Genomic DNA, 5,938 nt, shown 5'->3' with positions numbered 1-5,938 from the left:
TGAGACATATGGGGGCCATTTCTCATCAAGAAAGACAATTGCAAAAATTTTACAAAGTGAATTTTATTAGCTTACCATGTTCAAGGACTCACATGCATTCTGCAAAACTTCTGAGAATTGTCAAAAGTTGGGATCTATTTCAAAATGTCACATGATGCCTTTAAATCCTATTCTTGTCATTGAAATCTTTGACTGTTAGGGTATAGATTTCATGGGTCCATTTCCTCCATCATTTGGTTTCTTGTACATATTAGTCGCAGTAGATTATGTTTCAAAATGGATAGAGGCAATTCCAAGTCAAAATAATGATCACAAAACAGTGATAAAGTTTTTGAAAGAAAATATTTTGAGTCGATTTGGAATCCCTCGAGCCATAATAAGTGATGGTGGAACACATTTCTGCAACAAGCCATTTGAGTCTTTAATGAAGAAATATAGAATCACACACAAAGTTGCCACCTCTTATCACCCTCAAACAAGTGGACAAGTAGAGCTTGCTAATAGGGAGATCAAACATATTTTGGAGAAAACAACGAAGCCTAATAGGAAAGACTGGTCTTTAAGACTTAATAATGCACTTTGGGCTTATCGAACTGCTTATAAAACATCATTAGGTATATCACCTTATAAACTAGTATATGGAAAACCTTGTGACTTGCCGGTGGAACTTGAACATAAAGCTTATTGGGCTATTAAAGCTTTCAATTCAAATCTGGATGATGCTAGTCAATTGCAAAAATTACAAATAAATGAGCTTGAGGAAATAAGAAATGATGCATATGAAAATTCAAGAATTCATAAAGCAAGAATCAAAGAGTTTCATGACAAGAATATTCTGAGAAAAACATTCTATGTTTGTCAAAAAGTCTTGCTTTATAATTCTCGACTACATTTATTTCCTGGAAAATTAAGATCAAGATGGAGTGGTCCTTTTATCGTGAAACATATGTATCCATATGGGCCTGTGATATCGAGAATCCAAAGAATGACAATGTTTTCAAGGTAAATGGACATCGTTTAAAAGTTTACTTTGATAATTTTTCGGTTGAAAATGACTATTGAATTGGGTGATCCTATAAATAAAGATTGATTTTTTTTTTCTTTCATATTATTTTTGTGTTTCTTTTTGAGTGAATTTTTGCTAGTTTCTCTCACCCCGGTCAAATGGCGGACAATGGTACTCCGTGACTTAAGTCGGTTCTTTCAGTTTCCCATAATAACTGATATCTATGTATATATTTGTGCAATTCTTTGAATCTCTCTTCCAATTCTCATTTGAAAATGAACATTAATCTTGAAAAATTAAAAAAGTATTTCGTGCTCTACCTCAGAATGCGATTACAAAAATTTACCATGCTAGATGTGCAAGATTGAGATTTTTAATGAATCATGGAATTCCTAAAGATATTCGCTGGTTGATTGAAGCAAAGGTCCGATTATCAGGTGAGTCCTCTAATTCCTTTATTTCACACATGCCTGGAATAGGTAAAAGTACTTTTGCAAAGAAACTTCGTGCAAAACGATTGAAAGTCTGTCATCGATGTGCCAGATGGACTTGTAATGCACTATGTCGTTCTTTAGGAATGGTATCTATAAATCAAGAAGATAAAATACAATTCATTAAGGATGGCCTAAGTAAGAATTAATTAGATAATCTTCTATTGACTCTTGAGATGCATCCTAGTAGAGATGTGCATTGTGCAATTCATGATTTATGGCCACTATTTCATAAAGAACATACTCGACTTAGTCTTGAGAATCTGACTAAAAAAAACCCTGTTTGCTAGTTTTTAAGAAAACTAGATGAGAAGCCTATCCCCGACCTATAGAGGGCGTTTAAGCTGTTCTTGGACGTAAAACCAAGGGAAGATGTGAGCCACAATCACAACTACCTGTACATAGACATGCTTTTTCAAAAATAAATAAATAAATAAAGAGAGAGAGAGTGTGTGTGAGACTCCAGGTGGCCTACATATAGGTAGTATGATTGCCCTTTTAATTTCTCATATATAAAATCCTCTCTTCCTTCCCTTCATTTCCAGTCAACCCATACATTCATCAAATATAGAAGTGTGTAAAAATGGCAAGTTCCTCAAGTCATCACATAAGAAATATTTGTGTTTTCGGTGGATCTAGTCCTGGGAAAGAAAAGGAGTTTTTAGAATCAGCAAATCATCTTGGTCAGGTGCTAGCTGAGAGAACGATTCATTTAGTATATGGGGAAGGTAATCTGGAGTTAATGGGAGGTGTGTCAATAGCTACATTTTTAAGAGGTAGTCAAGTTTTGGGGATCGTCCCCGACGATCCCCAAAACTTGAGCACAAGGGGACATCATTGGAAAAACAATTGGAAAGGAACTTTAGGTCTCCACAATGTCGGCTCAAATGAATGTAATGTTTAACCATGTTGATGCCTTCATTGCTTTACCAGGTGGTCTAGGCACATTGGAAGAGTCTTTCATATTTCCTCTTGGGCCCAATTGCACATTCACCATAAACCCAGAGGTTTGTTAAATGTTAATGGTTATTATGATAAGTTGTTGTCTTTTCTTGATCATGCTATGGAACAGGAATTTCTAACATCTTCTGCACGACAAATCATAATCTTTGCTGCTACTGCTGAACAATTGATTGACCAACTACAATCTTTCATTCCTATAATTGATCCTTCCATGAGTCGCATAAATTGGTCAACTAAGGAAAGCCGTAAAAAGCTTAGATTGGATTTGAGCCACTCAACAATTAGTCAACAAATCAATAGTTCCCAATTTTGGCTTATAAAAGGAGACATTTTCCATGACATCTTGGTTTTTAGATCAAAATCATGTTCTTACTCTTTTTCTTTATAGTTTTTTGTAATGCTTAAGTTTTGCTTTCATTAATCTCTTGTTTATGCTTTTCATTTCCTTTCCTTTACTTAGTTAACTTATATCTTATTTATGTTTTTATCTTATTTATTTATGTTTCTTTTCTTTTTCATTATGTTTAGTTATGTTTATTATGTCAAGGTGAAAAGGCTATACTAATCGTGTAAGAATAAGTATAATGTAAACTCAACATGGACTTTAATGTTTGATACTAACATGTTTTGTATTTGTTATCTTATTCACTCTTAATATTTTGCTTGTTAAATGGTTAATCTAGATTTATATTATATAACACTTGGTGCAATGAATACTTGGTACTTTCATAGCCCAACCGTATGGTGTAACTGACACCTATGCTATGAAAGGAACTTGATTTGTTGTTAACATAAGTTATAATCATGAATACCTGAGAACATTTATAAGTATTAACATTATTTGAATAAGATAACTAATGTAATCATATTAACCATTTATAATCTGATTGGAACCTCTTTGTGTGTGGTTTCTAGTTGAGTATTAACAAGAGTTTATACTATACTTGTTTGAAATACCATTAGTGGATCCTCTAATCTTGACATTTGCTTTTATTGTTTAATCTTGACTTTAATCTTACATCTCAAAGTCCTCTTGAATTTCTTCTTCTTCTTTTTTTTTTTATTATTATTATCGTTAATCTCCTTGTGGTTCGACTTTAGTCTTGTCGGGTTATTTATTACTTCGACACTCTTGCACTTAGGAGAAGACATCAATCTTTTAGTTGTGTAAAGTTTTTGGCACCGTTGGTAGGGAGGTAAATTCTTGTATAAATTATATTATATTTTTTATTTTCTTTTTTCTTTTTACTTTTCTTTTATCTAACTTTGTTTCTTTTTTTTCTTTTTTTTCTCTTTCTACACGTGCATGACAGTTTGGTCACGTATATTAAGTAGTAGAATTTATAGAGTATCCTTATCATTTTTAGAAAATATGGCTGAAGAAGATAATCAGTCGCTTCATATTGAGAATATTGAGAATAACTGAGTTAGAACACTTAGAAACCACTTGAATCCATCAAGAACAAGTATATGGTTAACACCTAAAGATAGGCAAATGGTTGAATTGATGTGCAATGGAACTTTTGAAGATAAAGACCCTGATGAAGCAATGGAGTACTTAGACTTGTTAGCTGAAAATGCTCAAAATTGGGACACCGCGGGTACTTATGAGGCACCGAGTAAAACTCAACCTCATACATCTAGTGGAGGTATGTACAACCTTAGGGAAGATCATGACCTTCAAGCCAAGTTTGCATCTTTAGCTAGAAAAGTCGAGGCACTAGAATTGAAAAAGAGTGGTCAATTAAAATCTGTTGAAAACATTGTGTGTCAAATCTGTGAAACAAATGAACACTCAACCAACGATTGTCCAACCTTGCCTTCTTTTAAGGAATGTCTCCATGAACAAGCCCATGCTTTAAACAGTTTTCAAAGGGCCAACCATAACCCATACTCCCAAACATACAACCCTGGTTGGAGGAATCACCCAAATTTCAGTTGGAAGAGTGAGAACAACAATGCACAAACTTCACAACCACCGTTTCAAGCACACCATAATTTCCAAAATTCTCATGGATATGCACCTCCTTATGCTCCACCTCCTAGAAGAAATCTTGAGGAAATATTGCATGCATTCATTGAAAAGCAAGAGAGAATTAATACTCAACTTGCTCAAAGTATGACAGATCTAAAAGATGGTCTTGCAAGACTCACATCTACTTTTCAAGAGAAATGTAAGTTTCCATCTCAACAATAGTTCCATCTCAACTATAGCAAAATCCCAATGTACAAATGCAAGTAGTTCCGGAAGCCAACACATGGATCAAGTCAAATCAGTCACTACTCTGCGCAGTGGTAAGGTTATTGAAAAAACCATTCTTGAACCTTGTAAGAAATATGATGAGTTAATCTCTGAGGGCAAGAAAAGGGTTGAACCTGAACATTGCTAAGAAAAGGCTGATTCTCCACTAGCATTTCTATTTTCTCATGCCATAACTAAACAAAGAAAAGTCAATCATAACTCTAAAATATTTGAAAGTTTCATATAGCTAACGATTAATATACATTTTTTGGATGCTATTAAACATGTGATTTCTTATACTAAATTTTTGAAAGATCTGTGCACTGTGAAGAGAAAACTGAATGTGTGAAAGAAAGCCTTTTTAGCCGAACAAGTAAGTGATTCTTCAGAACAATAATTCTTTGAAATATAAAGACCCTGGTTGTCCTACAATTTCTTGCTTTATTGGAGAGCATAAAATTGAAAGAGCCTTACTTGATCTTGGGGTTAGTGTGGATTTACTTTCATATTCAATTTTTTAAAGTCTCAATTTAGGTGAGTTAAAACTAACCTCTATTACTCTCTTGCTTGCTGATAGATCTGTACAAATGCCTAGAGGAATAGTTGAAGATGTGTTAGTACAAGTTGATAAATTCATTTATCTTGTGGATTTTATTGTCTTGGACACACAACCTATTGAAACATGTAATTCATTTCCTGTTATTTTAAGACATCCATTTCTTACAACTTCTAATGCATTGATTAATTATAGGAATGGACTGATGAAGCTATCATTTAGAAACATGACATTGGAGATTAATATTTTCAACATTTGCAAGCAACCTAGATATTATAATGGTTTACAAGAAGTAGATCTTATTGAATAATCAGTTTATAATCAATTTGAATCCACTTTGAGTAAAAATGAGTTCGATAAATCTGAAAAATTACAAATGATTTATTTTCAGGAAGAAATCACTAATAAGAAAGGCACCGAAAATGTTGATGTGGATCTTTTATCAAGAGTGACAGTAGATTCGACATCCGATATCACACCAATCGATGATTACTTTTCTGATGAATCCTTACTTTCTCTTGGATCAATGTCTTGGTTTGCTAATTTTGTCAATTTGTTTTTAAGAGATTTGTCAGCTTAGTGGAGTGACACGACTGAAAGATTGATGTCTTCTCCCAAGTGTAGGAGTGTCGAAGTAATAAATAACCCGGCAAGACCGGGGTCGAACCACAGGGAGGTTA

This window comes from Populus euphratica, unplaced genomic scaffold (assembly GCF_000495115.2).
Source record: "Populus euphratica unplaced genomic scaffold, PopEup_1.0 scaffold723.1, whole genome shotgun sequence".
In the NCBI taxonomy this organism is placed as follows: domain Eukaryota; kingdom Viridiplantae; phylum Streptophyta; class Magnoliopsida; order Malpighiales; family Salicaceae; genus Populus; species Populus euphratica.
This window is presented reverse-complemented; position numbering follows the sequence as displayed.